Here is a 21,735-nt window from a genome sequence, read left to right as displayed (position 1 = left end):
TCCGCCACCATGCGTCAGACTCTCCTGCCTGTCTTATTATTATTTCAGGGCCTTAGCAGGAACCACTCCCTCAATTCCCTCCCGCTCCTTCCTAGCACTGAGGTTAGCTCCTGGGCAGCTGTCTGATTGGGTTAGTTACACAAGCTTCTTTGAAGAAGAAGACGTTACTTCTGCTGGCCCTCGTTAGGCGGTCGCCCTCTAAAACCATCCCCTGGGCAGCTGCTGAAAGCCTGGCCCCTTCACAGCGCGAGATGCTTTTAACGCCATCATTTGCATACGGCCGGCTGCGGGGTCAATAAGCACTCCTAGCCGTGGCAAGGAGCTCGGTGTGAGGCCTGGTAGAGGCGGCGGGGTTGCGTCCTTATCTTAGAGGTCTTGGGGGGCTTGGGAGGCTTGGGACTTCCAGCCTCTACTTTACGTAAGGTCGGTGTCCAGCAAGGCGCCACTCCATGCTAGCCGAGCTGGGCAAGATGGAAAAACGTCATCAAAATTGTCTACAATACCTGGTGTTCTCAGGAGGTGTCCCAACCAAGTATTTCCGAACCCATCTCTGCTTTGCTTCCGAGATCGGACGTATCCAAGGTGGTATGGCCAGTAGACGCTGCTTGGCCCATCGCCCGGCCAGCCTTCCTCAGGCTCGCGTGGGGACGAGAACTCGGCCGTTCTGGGGCGGTCTCCGAAGGACCGATGCATAGGCTGTGCCGTCCCTATAGGTGTTGTTTGTTGAGCAATGAAACACCTGCCGCATCAGATGTGTTTAAAAATGGCTCGGCGCAGGGTCTCCTGCAGGCTAAACCGTTCATCGCGGGGATGTGACAGAAAGAGCAAGCTGGACCCGCAACTTGGGGTGGAGCGAAACGCCCTGGAGTGAATGAAGGAAGAGGATGAGATGGTTGCGAGTGAAATTGAGCTGCTCTTCGGGGGGGGTCGTGTGGCCTGCAAAGGTGTTTTGCTTGGGTTGTGCTGTAAACTGGCCTCCAGGTTACCAGTGGTTGCCTCCAGGTCAGCGGTGGTTGCCTCCAGTCATGCGGGAGTTGCTGGTCCTGGTGAAAAGAAGCCTAGTATTAAAAGTAAATAAGCAACAATGCTGGAGGCCCACGGTGATGAGAAGGATGCTGGTATTTTGCAAGGATTAAATAGCGCAAGAGAGAAAGCAAATGAAAAGAAGAAAGGAGCATGTGTGCGCTTGTGAAAAAAGGAATGGAAAAAAGGCATAGAGGAGAGTGACCCCTGCTGGTGGAAGTAAGAAAAAGCAAAAGCCTACAGCACCTGGTATTCCCAGGCGGTCTCCCATCCTAGTACTAACCAGGCCCGACCCTGCTTAGCTTCCAAGATCAGACGAGATCAAGCGTGTTCAGGGTGGTGTGGCCGGAGGAAGAGGCAAACCTCTCACTTGCTGCTTTTCTACTTTGACGTCCGGTTGCCGGCTGCCCTTTCCAGTGCTTAGTAAGACAAGGTGCTTTTGTGCTTTCCTTTCTCTTCACTTTTTTGCTGGCTCCTTAAAAAGGTCTTGTAGACAGAACGCCCCGCTCACAGCCGCTGAGCTCACTGATCGGCTGCCGCGCTGTCGACGGAACGTCAGCGTCGCGGCCAATGCCACAGGCCGGGAGCAGTGGCGAGACTCACCGGTAGACCTGGGTAGGGTGAGTAGAGCGCGGTTAGTTGCTTTCTAATAGCCTGCAGCCGGGGATTAACTTTTAATGAAAGGGAGCAACCCTTTTGACTGTCTGCAGCGCGCCGTACCTAGGAAGCGCACACTCACACACAGCGAGCATGCACAAGTTGCTCGCACGAGACCACATTCCCTATTTGCACCTGCAGCTTTTCCGCCACCATGCGTCAGACTCTCCTGCCTGTCTTATTATTATTTCAGGGCCTTAGCAGGAACCACCCCCTCAATTCCCTCCCGCTCCTTCCTAGCACTGAGGTTAGCTCCTGGGCAGCTGTCTGATTGGGTTAGTTACACAAGCTTCTTTGAAGAAGAAGACGTTACTTCTGCTGGCCCTCGTTAGGCGGTCGCCCTCTAAAACCATCCCCTGGGCAGCTGCTGAAAGCCTGGCCCCTTCACAGCGCGAGATGCTTTTAACGCCATCATTTGCATACGGCCGGCTGCGGGGTCAATAAGCACTCCTAGCCGTGGCAAGGAGCTCGGTGTGAGGCCTGGTAGAGGCGGCGGGGTTGCGTCCTTATCTTAGAGGTCTTGGGGGGCTTGGGAGGCTTGGGACTTCTAGCCTCTACTTTACGTAAGGTCGGTGTCCAGCAAGGCGCCACTCCATGCTAGCCGAGCTGGGCAAGATGGCAAAACGTCATCAAAATTGTCTACAATACCTGGTGTTCTCAGGAGGTGTCCCAACCAAGTATTTCCGAACCCATCTCTGCTTTGCTTCCGAGATCGGACGTATCCAAGGTGGTATGGCCAGTAGACGCTGCTTGGCCCATTGCCCGACCAGCCTTCCTCAGGCTCGCGTGGGGCGGTCTCCGAAGGACCGATGCATAGGCTGTGCCGTCCCTATAGGTGTTGTTTGTTGAGCAATGAAACACCTGCCGCTTCAGATGTGTTTAAAAATGGCTCGGCGCAGGGTCTCCTGCAGGCTAAACCGTTCATCGCGGGGATGTGACAGAAAGAGCAAGCTGGACCCGCAACTTGGGGTGGAGCGAAACGCCCAGGAGTGAATGAAGGAAGAGGGTGAGATGGTTGCGAGTGAATTTGAGCTGCTCTTCGGGGGGGCCGTGTGTCCTGCAAAGGTGTTTTGCTTGGGTTGTGCTGTAAACTGGCCTCCAGGTTACCGGTGGTTGCCTCCAGGTCAGCGGTGGTTGCCTCCAGTCATGCGGGAGTCGCTGGTCCTGGTGAAAAGAAGCCTAGTATTAAAAGTAAATAAGCAACAATGCTGGAGGCCCACGGTGATGAGAAGGATGCTGGTATTTTGCAAGGATTAAATAGCGCAAGAGAGAAAGCAAATGAAAAGAAGAAAGGAGCATGTGTGCGCTTGTGAAAAAAGGAATGGAAAAAAGGCATAGAGGAGAGTGACCCCTGCTTGTGGAAGTAAGAAAAAGCAAAAGCGTACAGCACCTGGTATTCCCAGGCGGTCTCCCATCCAAGTACTAAGCAGGCCCGACCCTGCTTAGCTTCTGAGATCAGGCATGTTCAGGGTGGTGTGGCCGTAGGCAGAGACAGGGCTCTCACTTGCTGCTTTTCTACTTTGACGTTCGGTTGCCGGCTGCCCTTTCCAGTGCTTAGTAAGACAAGGTGCTTTTGTGCTTTCCTTTCTCTTCACTTTTTTGCTGGCTCCTTAAAAAGGTCTTGTAGACAGAACGCCCCGCTCAGAGCCGCTGAGCTCACTGATCGGCTGCCGCGCTGTCGACGGAACGTCACCGTCGCGGCCAATGCCACAGGCCGGGAGCAGCGGCGAGACTCACCGGTAGACCTGGGTAGGGTGAGTAGAGCGCGGTTAGTTGCTTTCTAATAGCCTGCAGCCGGGGATTAACTTTTAATGAAAGAGAGCAACCCTTTTGACTGTCTGCAGCGCGCCGTACCTAGGAAGCGCACACTCACACACAGCGAGCATGCACAAGTTGCTCGCACGAGACCACATTCCCTATTTGCACCTGCAGCTTTTCCGCCACCATGCGTCAGACTCTCCTGCCTGTCTTATTATTATTTCAGGGCCTTAGCAGGAACCACCCCCTCAATTCCCTCCCGCTCCTTCCAAGCACTGAGGTTAGCTCCTGGGCAGCTGTCTGATTGGGTTAGTTACACAAGCTTCTTTGAAGAAGAAGACGTTACTTCTGCTGGCCCTCGTTAGGCGGTCGCCCTCTAAAACCATCCCCTGGGCAGCTGCTGAAAGCCTGGCCCCTTCACAGCGCGAGATGCTTTTAACGCCATCATTTGCATACGGCCGGCTGCGGGGTCAATAAGCACTCCTAGCCGTGGCAAGGAGCTCGGTGTGAGGCCTGGTAGAGGCGGCGGGGTTGCGTCCTTATCTTAGAGGTCTTGGGGGGCTTGGGAGGCTTGGGACTTCCAGCCTCTACTTTACGTAAGGTCGGTGTCCAGCAAGGCGCCACTCCATGCTAGCCGAGCTGGGCAAGATGGCAAAACGTCATCAAAATTGTCTACAATACCTGGTGCTCTCAGGAGGTGTCCCAACCAAGTATTTCCGAACCCATCTCTGCTTTGCTTCCGAGATCGGACGTATCCAAGGTGGTATGGCCAGTAGACGCTGCTTGGCCCATCGCCCGGCCAGCCTTCCTCAGGCTTGCGTGGGGACGAGAACTCTGGCCGTTCTGGGGCGGTCTCCGAAGGACCGATGCATAGGCTGTGCCGTCCCTATAGGTGTTGTTTGTTGAGCAATGAAACACCTGCCGCTTCAGATGTGTTTAAAAATGGCTCGGCGCAGGGTCTCCTGCAGGCTAAACCGTTCATCGCGGGGATGTGACAGAAAGAGCAAGCTGGACCCGCAACTTGGGGTGGAGCGAAACGCCCAGGAGTGAATGAAGGAAGAGGGTGAGATGGTTGCGAGTGAATTTGAGCTGCTCTTCGGGGGGGGTCGTGTGGCCTGCAAAGGTGTTTTGCTTGGGTTGTGCTGTAAACTGGCCTCCAGGTTACCAGTGGTTGCCTCCAGGTCAGCGGTGGTTGCCTCCAGTCATGCGGCAGTCGCTGGTCCTGGTGAAAAGAAGCCTAGTATTAAAAGTAAATAAGCAACAATGCTGGAGGCCCACGGTGATGAGAAGGATGCTGGTATTTTGCAAGGATTAAATAGCGCAAGAGAGAAAGCAAATGAAAAGAAGAAAGGAGCATGTGTGCGCTTGTGAAAAAAGGAATGGAAAAAAGGCATAGAGGAGAGTGACCCTTGCTGGTGGAAGTAAGAAAAAGCAAAAGCCTACAGCACCTGGTATTCCCAGGCGGTCTCCCATCCAAGTACTAACCAGGCCCAACCCTGCTTAGCTTCCAAGATCAGACAAGATCGGGCGTGTTCAGGGTGGTGTGACCGTAGGCAGAGACAGGCCTCTCACTTGCTGCTTTTCTACTATGACGTTCGGTTGCCGGCTGCCCTTTCCAGTGCTTCGTAAGACAAGGTGCTTTTGTGCTTTCCTTTCTCTTCACTTTTTTGCTGGCTCCTTAAAAAGGTCTTGTAGACAGAACGCCCCGCTCAGAGCCGCTGAGCTCACTGATCGGCTGCCGCGCTGTCGACGGAACGTCAGCGTCGCGGCCAATGCCACAGGCCGGGAGCAGCGGCGAGACTCACCGGTAGACCTGGGTAGGGTGAGTAGAGCGCGGTTAGTTGCTTTCTAATAGCCTGCAGCCGGGGATTAACTTTTAATGAAAGGGAGCAACCCTTTTGACTGTCTGCAGCGCGCCGTACCTAGGAAGCGCACACTCACACACAGCGAGCATGCACAAGTTGCTCGCACGAGACCACATTCCCTATTTGCACCTGCAGCTTTTCCGCCACCATGCGTCAGACTCTCCTGCCTGTCTTATTATTATTTCAGGGCCTTAGCAGGAACCACCCCCTCAATTCCCTCCCGCTCCTTCCAAGCACTGAGGTTAGCTCCTGGGCAGCTGTCTGATTGGGTTAGTTACACAAGCTTCTTTGAAGAAGAAGACGTTACTTTTGCTGGCCCTCGTTAGGCGGTCGCCCTCTAAAACCATCCCCTGGGCAGCTGCTGAAAGCCTGGCCCCTTCACAGCGCGAGATGCTTTTAACGCCATCATTTGCATACGGCCGGCTGCGGGGTCAATAAGCACTCCTAGCCGTGGCAAGGAGCTCGGTGTGAGGCCTGGTAGAGGCGGCGGGGTTGCGTCCTTATCTTAGAGGTCTTGGGGGGCTTGGGAGGCTTGGGACTTCCAGCCTCTACTTTACGTAAGGTCGGTGTCCAGCAAGGCGCCACTCCATGCTAGCCGAGCTGGGCAAGATGGCAAAACGTCATCAAAATTGTCTACAATACCTGGTGCTCTCAGGAGGTGTCCCAACCAAGTATTTCCGAACCCATCTCTGCTTTGCTTCCGAGATCGGACGTATCCAAGGTGGTATGGCCAGTAGACGCTGCTTGGCCCATCGCCCGGCCAGCCTTCCTCAGGCTCGCGTGGGGACGAGAACTCTGGCCGTTCTGGGGCGGTCTCCGAAGGACCGATGCATAGGCTGTGCCGTCCCTATAGGTGTTGTTTGTTGAGCAATGAAACACCTGCCGCTTCAGATGTGTTTAAAAATGGCTTGGCGCAGGGTCTCCTGCAGGCTAAACCGTTCATCGCGGGGATGTGACAGAAAGAGCAAGCTGGACCCGCAACTTGGGGTGGAGCGAAACGCCCAGGAGTGAATGAAGGAAGAGGGTGAGATGGTTGCGAGTGAATTTGAGCTGCTCTTCGGGGGGGTCGTGTGGCCTGCAAAGGTGTTTTGCTTGGGTTGTGCTGTAAACTGGCCTCCAGGTTACCAGTGGTTGTCTCCAGTCATGCGGCAGTCGCTGGTCCTGGTGAAAAGAAGCCTAGTATTAAAAGTAAATAAGCAACAATGCTGGAGGCCCACGGTGATGAGAAGGATGCTGGTATTTTGCAAGGATTAAATAGCGCAAGAGAGAAAGCAAATGAAAAGAAGAAAGGAGCATGTGTGCGCTTGTGAAAAAAGGAATGGAAAAAAGGCATAGAGGAGAGTGACCCTTGCTGGTGGAAGTAAGAAAAAGCAAAAGCCTACAGCACCTGGTATTCCCAGGCGGTCTCCCATCCAAGTACTAACCAGGCCCAACCCTGCTTAGCTTCCAAGATCAGACGAGATCGGGCGTGTTCAGCGTGGTGTGACCGTAGGCAGAGACAGGCCTCTCACTTGCTGCTTTTCTACTTTGACGTTCGGTTGCCGACTGCCCTTTCCAGTGCTTAGTAAGACAAGGTGCTTTTGTGCTTTCCTTTCTCTTCACTTTTTTGCTGGCTCCTTAAAAAGGTCTTGTAGACAGAACGCCCCGCTCAGAGCCGCTGAGCTCACTGATCGGCTGCCGCGCTGTCGACGGAACGTCAGCGTCGCGGCCAATGCCACAGGCCGGGAGCAGCGGCGAGACTCACCGGTAGACCTGGGTAGGGTGAGTAGAGCGCTGTTAGTTGCTTTCTAATAGCCTGCAGCCGGGGATTAACTTTTAATGAAAGGGAGCAACCCTTTTGACTGTCTGCAGCGCGCCGTACCTAGGAAGCGCACACTCACACACAGCGAGCATGCACAAGTTGCTCGCACGAGACCACATTCCCTATTTGCACCTGCAGCTTTTCCGCCACCATGCGTCAGACTCTCCTGCCTGTCTTATTATTATTTCAGGGCCTTAGCAGGAACCACCCCCTCAATTCCCTCCCGCTCCTTCCAAGCACTGAGGTTAGCTCCTGGGCAGCTGTCTGATTGGGTTAGTTACACAAGATTCTTTGAAGAAGAAGACGTTACTTCTGCTGGCCCTCGTTAGGCGGTCGCCCTCTAAAACCATCCCCTGGGCAGCTGCTGAAAGCCTGGCCCCTTCACAGCGCGAGATGCTTTTAACGCCATCATTTGCATACGGCCGGCTGCGGGGTCAATAAGCACTCCTAGCCGTGGCAAGGAGCTCGGTGTGAGGCCTGGTAGAGGCGGCGGGGTTGCGTCCTTATCTTAGAGGTCTTGGGGGGCTTGGGAGGCTTGGGACTTCCAGCCTCTACTTTACGTAAGGTCGGTGTCCAGCAAGGCGCCACTCCATGCTAGCCGAGCTGGGCAAGATGGCAAAACGTCATCAAAATTGTCTACAATACCTGGTGCTCTCAGGAGGTGTCCCAACCAAGTATTTCCGAACCCATCTCTGCTTTGCTTCCGAGATCGGATGTATCCAAGGTGGTATGGCCAGTAGACGCTGCTTGGCCCATCGCCCGGCCAGCCTTCCTCAGGCTCGCGTGGGGACGAGAACTCTGGCCGTTCTGGGGCGGTCTCCGAAGGACCGATGCATAGGCTGTGCCGTCCCTATAGGTGTTGTTTGTTGAGCAATGAAACACCTGCCGCATCAGATGTGTTTAAAAATGGCTTGGCGCAGGGTCTCCTGCAGGCTAAACCGTTCATCGGGGGGATGTGACAGAAAGAGCAAGCTGGACCCGCAACTTGGGTTGGAGCGAAACGCCCAGGAGTGAATGAAGGAAGAGGGTGAGATGGTTGCGAGTGAATTTGAGCTGCTCTTCGGGGGGGGTCGTGTGGCCTGCAAAAGTGTTTTGCTTGGGTTGTGCTGTAAACTGGCCTCCAGGTTACCAGTGGTTGCCTCCAGGTCAGCGGTGGTTGCCTCCAGTCATGCGGGAGTCGCTGGTCCTGGTGAAAAGAAGCCTAGTATTAAAAGTAAATAAGCAACAATGCTGGAGGCCCACGGTGATGAGAAGGATGCTGGTATTTTGCAAGGATTAAATAGCGCAAGAGAGAAAGCAAATGAAAAGAAGAAAGGAGCATGTGTGCGCTTGTGAAAAAAGGAATGGAAAAAAGGCATAGAGGAGAGTGACCCCTGCTGGTGGAAGTAATAAAAAGCAAAAGCCTACAGCACCTGGTATTCCCAGGCTGTCTCCCATCCAAGTACTAACCAGGCCCAAGCCTGCTAAGCTTCCAAGATCAGACGAGATCAGGCGTGTTCAGGGTGGTGTGGCCGTAGGCAGAGACAGGCCTCTCACTTGCTGCTTTTCTACTTTGACGTTCGGTTGCCGGCTGCCCTTTCCTGTGCTTAGTAAGACAAGGTGCTTTTGTGCTTTCCTTTCTCTTCACTTTTTTGCTGGCTCCTTAAAAAGGTCTTGTAGACAGAACGCCCCGCTCAGAGCCGCTGAGCTCACTGATCGGCTGCCGCGCTGTAGACGGAACGTCAGCGTCGCGGCCAATGCCACAGGCCGGGAGCAGCGGCGAGACTCACCGGTAGACCTGGGTAGGGTGAGTAGAGCGCGGTTAGTTGCTTTCTAATAGCCTGCAGCCGGGGATTAACTTTTAATGAAAGGGAGCAACCCTTTTGACTGTCTGCAGCGCGCCGTACCTAGGAAGCGCACACTCACACACAGCGAGCATGCACAAGTTGCTCGCACGAGACCACATTCCCTATTTGCACCTGCAGCTTTTCCGCCACCATGCGTCAGACTCTCCTGCCTGTCTTATTATTATTTCAGGGCCTTAGCAGGAACCACCCCCTCAATTCCCTCCCGCTCCTTCCTAGCACTGAGGTCAGCTCCTGGGCAGCTGTCTGATTGGGTTAGTTACACAAGCTTCTTTGAAGAAGAAGACGTTACTTCTGCTGGCCCTCGTTAGGCGGTCGCCCTCTAAAACCATCCCCTGGGCAGCTGCTGAAAGCCTGGCCCCTTCACAGCGCGAGAGAGATGCTTTTAACGCCATCATTTGCATACGGCCGGCTGCGTGGTCAATAAGCACTCCTAGCTGTGGCAAGGAGCTCGGTGTGAGGCCTGGTAGAGGCGGCGGGGTTGCTTCCTTATCTTAGAGGTCTTGGGGGGCTTGGGAGGCTTGGGACTTCCAGCCTCTACTTTACGTAAGGTCGGTGTCCAGCAAGGCGCCACTCCATGTTAGCCGAGCTGGGCAAGATGGCAAAACGTCATCAAAATTGTCTACAATACCTGGTGTTCTCAGGAGGTGTCCCAACCAAGTATTTCCGAACCCATCTCTGCTTTGCTTCTGAGATCGGACGTATCCAAGGTGGTATGGCCAGTAGACGCTGCTTGGCCCATCGCCCGGCCAGCCTTCTTCAGGATCGCGTGGGGACGAGAACTCTGGCCGTTCTGGGGCGGTCTCCGAAGGACCGATGCATAGGCTGTGCCGTCCCTATAGGTGTTGTTTGTTGAGCAATGAAACACCTGCCGCATCAGATGTGTTTAAAAATGGCTCGGCGCAGGGTCTCCTGCAGGCTAAACCGTTCATCGCGGGGATGTGACAGAAAGAGCAAGCTGGACCCGCAACTTGGGGTGGAGCGAAACGCCCAGGAGTGAATGAAGGAAGAGGGTGAGATGGTTGCGAGTGAATTTGAGCTGCTCTTCGGGGGGGGTCGTGTGGCCTGCAAAGGTGTTTTGCTTGGGTTGTGCTGTAAACTGGCCTCCAGGTTACCGGTGGTTGCCTCCAGGTCAGCGGTGGTTGCCTCCAGTCATGCGGGAGTCGCTGGTCCTGGTGAAAAGAAGCCTAGTATTAAAAGTAAATAAGCAACAATGCTGGAGGCCCACGGTGATGAGAAGGATGCTGGTATTTTTCAAGGATTAAATAGCGCAAGAGAGAAAGCAAATGAAAAGAAGAAAGGAGCATGTGTGCGCTTGTGAAAAAAGGAATGGAAAAAAGGCATAGAGGAGAATGACCCCTGCTTGTGGAAGTAAGAAAAAGCAAAAGCCTACAGCACCTGGTATTCCCAGGCGGTCTCCCATCCAAGTACTAACCAGGCCCAACCCTGCTTAGATTCCAAGATCAGATGAGATCAGGTGTGGTCAGGGTGGTGTGGCTGTAGGCAGAGACAGGCCTCTCACTTGCTGCTTTTCTACTTTGACGTCCGGTTGCCGGCTGCCCTTTCCAGTGCTTAGTAAGACAAGGTGCTTTTGTGCTTTCCTTTCTCTTCACTTTTTTGCTGGCTCCTTAAAAAGGTCTTGTAGACAGAACGCCCCGCTCAGAGCCGCTGAGCTCACTGATCGGCTGCCGCGCTGTCGACGGAACGTCAGCGTCGCGGCCAATGCCACAGGCCGGGAGCAGCGGCGAGACTCACCGGTAGACCTGGGTAGGGTGAGTAGAGCGCGGTTAGTTGCTTTCTAATAGCCTGCAGCCGGGGATTAACTTTTAATGAAAGGGAGCAATCCTTTTGACTGTCTGCAGCGCGCCGTACCTAGGAAGCGCACACTCACACACAGCGAGCATGCACAAGTTGCTCGCACGAGACCACATTCCCTATTTGCACCTGCAGCTTTTCCGCCACCATGCGTCAGACTCTCCTGCCTGTCTTATTATTATTTCAGGGCCTTAGCAGGAACCACCCCCTCAATTCCCTCCCGCTCCTTCCTAGCACTGAGGTTAGCTCCTGGGCAGCTGTCTGATTGGGTTAGTTACACAAGCTTCTTTGAAGAAGAAGACGTTACTTCTGCTGGCCCTCGTTAGGCGGTCGCCCTCTAAAACCATCCCCTGGGCAGCTGCTGAAAGCCTGGCCCCTTCACAGCGCGAGATGCTTTTAACGCCATCATTTGCATACGGCCGGCTGCGGGGTCAATAAGCACTCCTAGCCGTGGCAAAGAGCTCGGTGTGAGGCCTGGTAGAGGCGGCGGGGTTGCGTCCTTATCTTAGAGGTCTTGGGGGGCTTGGGAGGCTTGGGACTTCCAGCCTCTACTTTACGTAAGGTCGGTGTCCAGCAAGGCGCCACTCAATGCTAGCCGAGCTGGGCAAGATGGCAAAACGTCATCAAAATTGTCTACAATACCTGGTGTTCTCAGGAGGTGTCCCAACCAAGTATTTCCGAACCCATCTCTGCTTTGCTTCCGAGATCGGACGTATCCAAGGTGGTATGGCCAGTAGACGCTGCTTGGCCCATCGCCCGGCCAGCCTTCCTCAGGCTCGCGTGGGGACGAGAACTCTGGCCGTTCTGGGGCGGTCTCCGAAGGACCGATGCATAGGCTGTGCCGTCCCTATAGGTGTTGTTTGTTGAGCAATGAAACACCTGCCGCATCAGATGTGTTTAAAAATGGCTCGGCGCAGGGTCTCCTGCAGGCTAAACCGTTCATCGCGGGGATGTGACAGAAAGAGCAAGCTGGACCCGCAACTTGGGGTGGAGCGAAACGCCCAGGAGTGAATGAAGGAAGAGGGTGAGATGGTTGCGAGTGAATTTGAGCTGCTCTTCGGGGGGGGTCGTGTGGCCTGCAAAGGTGTTTTGCTTGGGTTGTGCTGTAAAGTGGCCTCCAGGTTACCGGTGGTTGCCTCCAGTCATGCGGGAGTCGCTGGTCCTGGTGAAAAGAAACCTAGTATTAAAAGTAAATAAGCAACAATGCTGGAGGCCCACGGTGATGAGAAGGATGCTGGTATTTTGCAAGGATTAAATAGCGCAAGAGAGAAAGCAAATGAAAAGAAGAAAGGAGCATGTGTGCGCTTGTGAAAAAAGGAATGGAAAAAAGGCATAGAGGAGAGTGACCCCTGCTTGTGGAAGTAAGAAAAAGCAAAGGCCTACAGCACCTGGTATTCCCAGGCGGTCTCCCATCCAAGTACTAACCAGGCCCAACCCTGCTTAGATTCCAAGATCAGATGAGATCAGGTGTGGTCAGGGTGGTGTGGCCGTAGGCAGAGACAGGCCACTCACTTGCTGCTTTTCTACTTTGACGTCCGGTTGCCGGCTGCCCTTTCCAGTGCTTAGTAAGACAAGGTGCTTTTGTGCTTTCCTTTCTCTTCACTTTTTTGCTGGCTCCTTAAAAAGGTCTTGTAGACAGAACGCCCCGCTCAGAGCCGCTGAGCTCACTGATCGGCTGCCGCGGCCAATGCCACAGGCCGGGAGCAGCGGCGAGACTCACCGGTAGACCTGGGTAGGGTGAGTAGAGCGCGGTTAGTTGCTTTCTAATAGCCTGCAGCCGGGGATTAACTTTTAATGAAAGGGAGCAACCCTTTTGACTGTCTGCAGCGCGCCGTACCTAGGAAGCGCACACTCACACACAGCGAGCATGCACAAGTTGCTCGCACGAGACCACATTCCCTATTTGCACCTGCAGCTTTTCCACCACCATGCGTCAGACTCTCCTGCCTGTCTTATTATTATTTCAGGGCCTTAGCAGGAACCACCCCCTCAATTCCCTCCCGCTCCTTCCTAGCACTAAGGTTAGCTCCTGGGCAGCTGTCTGATTGGGTTAGTTACACAAGCTTCTTTGAAGAAGAAGACGTTACTTCTGCTGGCCCTCGTTAGGCGGTCGCCCTCTAAAACCATCCCCTGGGCAGCTGCTGAAAGCCTGGCCCCTTCACAGCGCGAGATGCTTTTAACGCCATCATTTGCATACGGCCGGCTGCGGGGTCAATAAGCACTCCTAGCCGTGGCAAGGAGCTCGGTGTGAGGCCTGGTAGAGGCGGCGGGGTTGCGTCCTTATCTTAGAGGTCTTGGGGGGCTTGGGCGGCTTGGGACTTCCATCCTCTACTTTACGTAAGGTCGGTGTCCAGCAAGGCGCCACTCCATGCTAGCCGAGCTGCGCAAGATGGCAAAACGTCATCAAAATTGTCTACAATACCTGGTGTTCTCAGGAGGTGTCCCAACCAAGTATTTCCGAACCCATCTCTGCTTTGCTTCCGAGATCGGACGTATCCAAGGTGGTATGGCCAGTAGACGCTGCTTGGCCCATCGACCGGCCAGCCTTCCTCAGGCTTGCGTGGGGACGAGAACTCTGGCCGTTCTGGGGCGGTCTCCGAAGGACCGATGCATAGGCTGTGCCGTCCCTATAGGTGTTGTTTGTTTGCAGGCTAAACCGTTCATCGCGGGGATGTGACAGAAAGAGCAAGCTGGACCCGCAACTTGGGGTGGAGCGAAACGCCCAGGAGTGAATGAAGGAAGAGGGTGAGATGGTTGCGAGTGAATTTGAGCTGCTCTTCGGGGGGGTCGTGTGGCCTGCAAAGGTGTTTTGCTTGGGTTGTGCTGTAAACTGGCCTCCAGGTTACCGGTGGTTGCCTCCAGGTCAGCGGTGGTTGCCTCCAGTCATGCGGGAGTCGCTGGTCCTGGTGAAAAGAAGCCTAGTATTAAAAGTAAATAAGCAACAATGCTGGAGGCCCACGGTGATGAGAAGGATGCTGGTATTTTGCAAGGATTAAATAGCGCAAGAGAGAAAGCAAATGAAAAGAAGAAAGGAGCATGTGTGTGACGCGCCCCTGGGCCTGCTGTGTCGCGCAGCGTCTCGCGCTCGGGGGCTTACCCGGAACCGGATCAGATGAGGGTTGTAGTCTCCGAGTGGCGGGGACCCGGTCCGTGCCCAGGGAGTCAAACTCAGTGTGTGGCAGTCTTGATAGGTGTTATTTGAGTGTCGACTACGCCACCCGTTGATTTGCAGCTATGGAGCTGCCGCTGCAGGGCAGACCGCTGAGGCCGATGTAGAATTGTGCAGCGTGATAGTATAACCCCCAACGGGAGGGGTATGGCCTCAGGGCAGCCGACGTGGAAGATGGGGGTAGCAGGAACCACTCAGAGACGGTGCGGTGTAATTCAGGGTCTTTACTGGTAACAACGATAGACCCTCCCAGAGTACTTGCTAGCGAACGGGGCCTGGTCAGTCCTTGAGCAGATGGGATCTCCCCTGGCCAGGCGGAGTTGTAGGCCTCCCAAACTGACTGTACTCTTCTGGCTACCTTGCTAGAAGCGGATATAAGTAGCCCACGTCCCTGAGTGTGCCGTGTGGTGCTCACCCGTATGGCCGGTGACTCGGGGCCTTCTAATGGCTTCCGCTCCACGTTGGCGGTGCTGGTCCCACGCGTGTGACCTTGCCTTCGGGTTTCTGGGCCTGAGGACCTGAAATCCCCTGCCGGTCGGCTTCTGCTGCTGGGTAAGAGTTAGTCCCCACAGCCTCGGACGCCGGGTCCGGTAAGAAAGCTTCTCAGTCAGGGCGAGCTCTGCAGCTGCCAGCCCCTGACTCATAGTAGTATTGCTCCCACTGAGCTTCTGCTGTTTCTTCCTATGACTGTTTCTTGTCTCTGCTTCTTCTCTACTCCTAACCCTGCCTCAGCCCCGGGTTTATATAGGGGAAGTTCTTCCCCTCCCAAGACTGGGCAGGAGGTGTGGCATGCACAGGATCCCTGACCAAAGGACCTCCCACCTGCTCTCAGACATAACATTACATTACTGTGGAAACCAGACCCCTGGGGTGCCACATTCCCCCCTAGTGAAATTTAGTACTCCGGGACTAAACATATTTCAGAAAAACATAACAAGATATAACAACAATAATAGTACAATAAGAAGAAACACATAAAGGTGGTCACGGATATCCGTAACCGGGTGCAGTCTTTGAAGAAAGCAAGGTGTCCATTTCACCAAAACAGGGAGACGTAACCAGGTAGGGGTCTGTTCTGCCCCGAGTCCTTAACAGTCTTTAGTCCGTCCTGGGTTACGCTCCAACTATGTACACAGGATTCCCGGTAAATCCACCAAAGACTCCTATAAACAACTAGAAACACATAATTATACACAAGCAATAAGAAAAACAGGTAACCACAAATAAAACAACTTATACATTTCAAATCCTCCAACGTGCGGGTAACTGGCCTCTAGTGGCCCTAGTGGACCTACGGAGCTGACTGTCTAGCCCTGAACTACAGGGTGTAGGAGCTGTCAAGGGTAAACTGGGCAGCTGTCTACCGGCTCTTTGGCTCACTAGGGGTACGGCAGGCTCACTATAAGCAGAGGGTTGATCCTCCTGTTCTGCTTGTGTGGAGTCTTCTGCCTCCTGGTCCGGCTGCTCTTCCAGCTCTACCTGTCGCTCCGTAGGTGCTTGGGATGCGGGTTGGAGGAAGGTGAGTACGGGTACCACAACTGCGCCATTGACTTGAGTCCAAGACCGAGGGAAGTCTCCGAGCACAGTACTAACCATGTCTTCCCTTTCCTCTACGGGTCGAGGGTCTTCTTGTTCCTCTTCAGGGTTCCGTAGCTGTTCGGGACACTTCTTCAGGTGATCCCGGGATACAATGGTTGTGGTTTCCCCTCCATCTTTACTGATGGTACAGACCTTTGGGTTGTCGTGGCTTGAGGGCAGTACGGTGTACGGGTCCTTCTCCCACTGGTCGTCCAACTTGTGGAGCCGTCTTTTTCTCTTCAAGACCTGCTCTCCGGGTACCAGGGGAACAGCGGGAGCATACTGGTTGTAAGTTTTCTCTTGTCTTTCCCTAGCCTGACAGAGACTTCGCTCCACGCTCTCCTGTACTCTCCGGTACTGCTGCTGCCTCTCTGTGTCCCAGTCTGCTTCTGGTGAAGTGTCCTCGGGTGTCAGGACTCCCATTTCCAGGTCAACAGGTAACTTACCAGGTCTCGCCCTCATTAGGTAAGCCGGGGTACAGTTGGTGGAACCTACCGGGATGTGGTTGTATAGGTCCACCAGATCGGGCAACTTCTCAGGCCACAGACTGCGTTCTTCCAGGGGCAACGTTTTCAGAAGATCCATTACCACCTGGTTCATTTTCTCACAAAGTCCATTAGTTTGCGGATGGTAGGGTGTCGTCCTTATCTTCCGGCAGCCATACAGATTGCAGAATTCCTGGAAGACCTCCGCTTCAAAGGCAGGTCCCTGGTCCGTCAGCACTTGGTCCGGGTAACCGTGTGGACGGCAAAAGTGCTGCTGAAAGGCTCTAGCTGCTGTTTGAGCCGTTAAGTCCTTGACGGGGACGACAACCAGAAACCGGGAGTAATGATCCACGATGGTTAACGCGTAGACGTAGCCACTTCTGCTTGGGGTCAGTTTTACATGATCCAAGGCTACCAGTTCCAACGGCTGCCGGGTGACGATGGACTGCAGGGGAGTCTTCTGGCTGGCACGGTCCTTCCTTCTTAGGTTGCACGGGCCACAGTCTCTGCACCACCTCTCGATGGTTCCCCTCATGCCTACCCAGTGGAACCGCTCGCGCAGCAGGAACTCCAGCTTCTTCCATCCGAAGTGTCCAGCCCCGTCGTGGTATGCCTCCATCACCATGGCTGCGTCTCTTCGTGGCACCACTACTTGCCAGATTAGTTCATGCGTCCGGGAGTTAACCATTCTGCGGCACAACTTCCCCTTGTAAAGGAACAGTCTACTCTTTTCTGCCCACAGTTGCTTGGCTTCCTCCGGAGCGTCTGGGTCAAGGCGAGCCTCTGGCCGAGTCAGCATCTCCTTTACCAGCCGGACGGCAGGGTCGCTGTCTTGCGTTTCCGCCCAGTTGTAGTGAGGCAAGGGGTTAAACGTAGCGGCTTGCTTACTCCCTACCCGGTGGGAACACTGGATAGTCCCATGACGGTGGAACGCAGGGAGTTCGACTTCTTCCAGTTCCTCTGGATCTTCTCCTACGTCCGGTAGATTTGGCATCCTGGACAGGGCGTCCGCGTTGGTATTGGAGCGTCCTGCCCGGTATTTGATTGTGAACTCGTAGTTGGACAGACGAGCCATCCATCTCTGCTCTAGGGCACCGAGTCTTGCTGTGTCCAGGTGTGTCAACGGGTTGTTATCCGTGTACACGATGAACCGGGAAGAAGCGAGGTAGTGCTTAAAGCGTTCGGTGACTGCCCACACCACTGCCAGGAACTCTAGCTTAAAGGAGCTGTAATTCTCCGGGTTTCTCTCGGTGGGTTGCAGTTTTCGGCTGGCGTAAGCGATTACTCGTTCTTTCCCCTGCTGGATCTGGGACAGCACAGCTCCTAGCCCGATGTTACTTGCGTCAGTGTAGAGGATAAAGGGCTGGCTGTAATCGGGGTACGCCAAGATTTCATCCCCCGTGAGGGCCATCTTCAGCTGGCGGAAGGACTCTTCTTCTAATTTCTCCCATCTGAAGGGCGGCTTCTGGTTCTTGGCCTTCCGGGACTGGCCTATCAGGAAGTCCTGCATGGGAGCTGCCTTTTTGGTGAAACCGGGGATGAATCTGCAGTAATAGCCTACCAACCCAAGGAACTGCCGCACTTCCTTTATACTGGAGGGACTTGGCCATTCCTTAATTGCGGTGATCTTATCAGGGTCGGGAGCCACTCCGTCAGCGCTCACCACGTGTCCCAGGTACTGCACCTTTGGCTTCAGGAGGTGACACTTAGAGGGTTTCACCTTCAGGCCGTAACTTGCCAGGGCTTCGAACACTTCCGCCAGATGTTTCAGGTGGTCCTCATAAGTCTTGGAATATACGATGACATCGTCCAGGTACAACAGGACCGTCTCGAAGTTTTTGTGTCCCAGACAGCACTCCATTAATCGTTGGAAGGTTCCGGGTGCGTTACAAAGTCCAAACGGCATACAGGTAAACTCGCTAAGTCCCATCGGGGTGGTGAATGCGGTCTTCTCCCGGTCCGCCTCTGCTACAGGAACCTGCCAGTACCCGCTAGTGAGATCCAAGGTAGAGAAGAAGTTAGCAGATCTTAAAGCAGCCAAAGACTCCTCTATCCTTGGTAAAGGGTACGCATCCTTGTGTGTGATACGATTGATTTTCCGGTAATCTACACACATCCTCATAGTGTTGTCTTTCTTTTTGACTAAAACTAGTGGGGCTGCCCAGGGGCTACAGCTATCCCGGATTACCCCAGCCTCCTTCATGTCTCTAAGCATCCCCTTGGCGTGTTGGTAATGTGCAGGGGGTACGGGTCGATACCTCTCTTTTATGGGAGGATGATCTCCCGTGGGGATGCGGTGTTCTACCCCCTTAACTCGCCCGAAGTCTAACGGGTGTTTACTAAACACTCTCTCATACTCTTGAACCACCCGGTAGACTCCCTGTTTCTGGTGGGAGGGAGTGGAGTCAGTTCCCAAGTGTAGTTGCTGACACCAATCCTCCATTACTTTCTTAGAGCCGTTACCTTCCTCCGGGTGAGATGGAGGCAAGGGTTCCACAGACTGTATAGAGTTTTGGTTGATGGTATATAATTTGGCTAGCGTGGCATACCGGGGTAGGTATACTTCCCTCTTCCCGATATTTATTAGGCGAACGGGCACCCTCCCATGGCGTACATGAACCACCCCCCGTGCTGTCAAAATGGTGGGCCTACTGTCTGAGTAAACTGGTTCTACCATTGCCTGGTAATCCCTACCTCTCGGACCAATAGCTGCCCGGCACCAAATCATCATTTCACTTTTTGGGGGCATGGCAATAGGGAAAGGGTCACACATTCTTACGCTACCAATCTCACCGCCGGAGAGTTCCACCTGTTGCCGTCGCCTCAGTGCCCGGATCTCTTTCTGGAGCACTCGCTGCTCGCCGGAGCTGGCGTTCTTGGCAACCTGTTGTAAAAGGAAAATCACCTCTGCAAGACAATTTTCAATTACATTAGTTCCTAGCGTTATCTTTGGGTGACTCTCGTGTTTGTCAATGTCTACAATAATCAGTCCCTATGCTGCCAGTTCGACTCTACCAATTTTAATGGTCGCCTCTTTAAATCTGATCTGTGGCACGGGCTGACCATTGCTGGCGATGATACTCAAGTCGTCGTCAGGGTAGCGGGTTATATCCGAGTCATTCCAGTACTGCTTGAAGAGCACGTACGGAATGGTGGTGACCTGTGACCCGGTGTCCAGTAGGGCACTCATAGGGATGCCATCCAGTACCACAGGCAAGACTGGACGCCCTCCGACATATTTGTCGCGCCAGTTCGATGGGCCTTGTGGTCTTTTTCCTGGGGGTAGGCCCTCTACCCCCAGGTTGTGCCAGTTTAAAGGACAGTACCTTGCCATATGTCCGGGTTGATTGCAGCGGCGGCAGATGGGTCGTCCGTCCTCGTTGTACCGGTCACTGGGTCTTCCTCTGGCCGGTGGGGTCCTCCTTGGTCGACGCCACGGGATGTTCTCCGGTCCGGATGCCAGCTGGATCTTCCCTGGAGTGGAAGCCTGTGAAGACTGCACAGTTCGGGTTAACGCAGCAACGCTTTTAGCTAGCTCTTGGACCTGATGGTGCAGGTCTGGAGCCGGGTCATTGTTCAAAGCCTGCGCATCAGCCCCTACAGGCCCTGCCGACAAGGGCGCCGCCTCCTGGTGGTAAGTGATAGCTGGGCGCCTGTGGGTCACAACGCCATCCGGTGCCGGTTCTCGGAGCACCCGGATGGCTCTGTCCTTGAACTGTGCAAATCCCAGATGAGGGTCCTGTAGGGCCATTGCCCGCAACTGGGTTCGGTGGGCATTGCAATATAAACCCTCTATAAATTGTTCAGTCAACAGCCTGTCCTCGTCTCCCACGCCGTCAGGGTCGGTCTGCTTAACGGCTCTCAGGGCCTCTTGTAGGTTCAGGGCATAGTCCCTTATACTCTCATGGGCCCGCTGTTTGCACCCGTAGAATCTAAGCTTGATCTCGGCTGAGGTGCGGGTATCAAAGGTGTCCTTCAGCCGGGTTAGTATCCCTGCGACAGTCCTCCCCCCAGGTGGCCAGGACTTTACCTCCCTTCGGGCTGCTCCGGTTAATTGGGCCACCAGGATGCTCACTTTTTGCTCTTCTGTGAGGGGGTACACCTGGAAGAGGCTATCCAGCCTTTCTCTAAAGTCCTGCAGGGTATGTGACTCCCCTGAGTACTGGGGTAGCCAGGCTGCCCCCGGGATATAGGGCATGGTGAAAGGCATGACCGCGACAGCGGTGGCGCTGGCGGGGGTTGAAGCGGTGAAGCTCTCCTCCGTATCCGACATCCTTCTCCCCCCTAGTGGACCGTGGCCTACCTTGCGATGATCCTCTTCCGTAGGCCGCGGCTCCGCAGTGGATCGTCAGGGTTGAGGACCTTCCGTCGCGCTCCGGTGACGTCGGCGTCTGCTGGGCTCCTTCCAGGACCTTATGCAACGTCCGGACGTGAGGCGGGGCTTCAGTTCTCGCGGGCTTTTCGGAGTCCACGCCCCTCTTCTTCCTGCGCGGCGTCCTCAAGATGGCGTCCAACGGCGGGAAAACTCCACGGATGGCGAGAAGAAGGCTGAAGATGGCGCCGGATGGCGGGAATCTTCACAGATGACGGGAAGAAGGCTGAAAATGGCGCCGGATGGCGGGAATCTTCACCACAGGTGAGTTTGAAAGTCTCTTTTTCAGGCACGCAGTACCCGGTGGTTGCGGGCACGAAATCCTGCCGACTACGCCAAAGTTGACGCGCCCCTGGGCCTGCTGTGTCACGCAGCGTCTCGCGCTCGGGGGCTTACCCGGAACCGGATCAGATGAGGGTTGTAGTCTCCGAGTGGCGGGGACCCGGTCCGTGCCCAGGGAGTCAAACTCAGTGTGTGGCAGTCTTGATAGGTGTTATTTGAGTGTCGACTACGCCACCCGTTGATTTGCAGCTATGGAGCTGCCGCTGCAGGGCAGACCACTGAGGCCGATGTAGAATTGTGCAGCGTGATAGTATAACCCCCAACGGGAGGGGTATGGCCTCAGGGCAGCCGACGTGGAAGATGGGGGTAGCAGGAACCACTCAGAGACGGTGCGGTGTAATTCAGGGTCTTTACTGGTAACAACGATAGACCCTCCCGGAGTACTTGCTAGCGAACGGGGCCTGGTCAGTCCTTGAGCAGATGGGATCTCCCCTGGCCAGGTGGAGTTGTAGGCCTCCCAAACTGACTGTACTCTTCTGGCTACCTTGCTAGAAGCGGATATAAGTAGCCCACGTCCCTGAGTGTGCCGTGTGGTGCTCACCCGTATGGCCGGTGACTCGGGGCCTTCTAATGGCTTCCGCTCCACGTTGGCGGTGCTGGTCCCACGCGTGTGACCTTGCCTTCGGGTTTCTGGGCCTGAGGACCTGAAATCCCCTGCCGGTCGGCTTCTGCTGCTGGGTAAGAGTTAGTCCCCACAGCCTCGGACGCCGGGTCCGGTAAGAAAGCTTCTCAGTCAGGGCGAGCTCTGCAGCTGCCAGCCCCTGACTCATAGTAGTATTGCTCCCACTGAGCTTCTGCTGTTTCTTCCTATGACTGTTTCTTGTCTCTGCTTCTTCTCTACTCCTAACCCTGCCTCAGCCCCGGGTTTATATAGAGGAAGTTCTTCCCCTCCCAAGACTGGGCAGGAGGTGTGGCATGCACAGGATCCCTGACCAAAGGACCTCCCACCTGCTCTCAGACATAACATTACATTACTGTGGAAACCAGACCCCTGGGGTGCCACATGTGCGCTTGTGAAAAAAGGAA

General features: G+C 54.6%; 5 non-coding genes and 2 pseudogenes across 5 annotated transcripts; all 7 read right to left on the bottom strand.

Moving 5' to 3' along the window:
* Positions 1-1,257: 1,257 nt before the first annotated feature.
* Positions 1,258-1,376, bottom strand: LOC141267033 (5S ribosomal RNA). Its single transcript, XR_012321052.1, has one exon. It is a non-coding gene; the product is annotated as a 5S ribosomal RNA (ribosomal RNA).
* A 1,682-nt stretch (positions 1,377-3,058) lies between these two features.
* LOC141268939 (5S ribosomal RNA) lies at positions 3,059-3,167 on the bottom strand (annotated as a pseudogene).
* A 1,707-nt stretch (positions 3,168-4,874) lies between these two features.
* On the bottom strand, positions 4,875-4,993 carry LOC141270450 (5S ribosomal RNA). Its single transcript, XR_012321686.1, has one exon. It is a non-coding gene; the product is annotated as a 5S ribosomal RNA (ribosomal RNA).
* A 1,685-nt stretch (positions 4,994-6,678) lies between these two features.
* Positions 6,679-6,797, bottom strand: LOC141270395 (5S ribosomal RNA). Its single transcript, XR_012321632.1, has one exon. It is a non-coding gene; the product is annotated as a 5S ribosomal RNA (ribosomal RNA).
* A 1,707-nt stretch (positions 6,798-8,504) lies between these two features.
* On the bottom strand, positions 8,505-8,623 carry LOC141267923 (5S ribosomal RNA; annotated as a pseudogene).
* Positions 8,624-10,334: 1,711 nt separating this feature from the next.
* LOC141266352 (5S ribosomal RNA) lies at positions 10,335-10,453 on the bottom strand. Its single transcript, XR_012320392.1, has one exon. It is a non-coding gene; the product is annotated as a 5S ribosomal RNA (ribosomal RNA).
* A 1,686-nt stretch (positions 10,454-12,139) lies between these two features.
* LOC141266251 (5S ribosomal RNA) lies at positions 12,140-12,258 on the bottom strand. The gene has a single exon (XR_012320303.1). It is a non-coding gene; the product is annotated as a 5S ribosomal RNA (ribosomal RNA).
* Between the last annotated feature and the right edge of the window lie 9,477 nt (positions 12,259-21,735).

Source organism: Phyllobates terribilis, unplaced genomic scaffold (genome assembly GCF_046119375.1).
Source record: "Phyllobates terribilis strain yellow unplaced genomic scaffold, ASM4611937v1 Scaffold_4__5_contigs__length_816908805, whole genome shotgun sequence".
Classification (NCBI taxonomy): domain Eukaryota; kingdom Metazoa; phylum Chordata; class Amphibia; order Anura; family Dendrobatidae; genus Phyllobates; species Phyllobates terribilis.
Note: the sequence above shows the minus strand (reverse complement) of the source record. Positions and strands in the feature narration are given on the sequence as shown.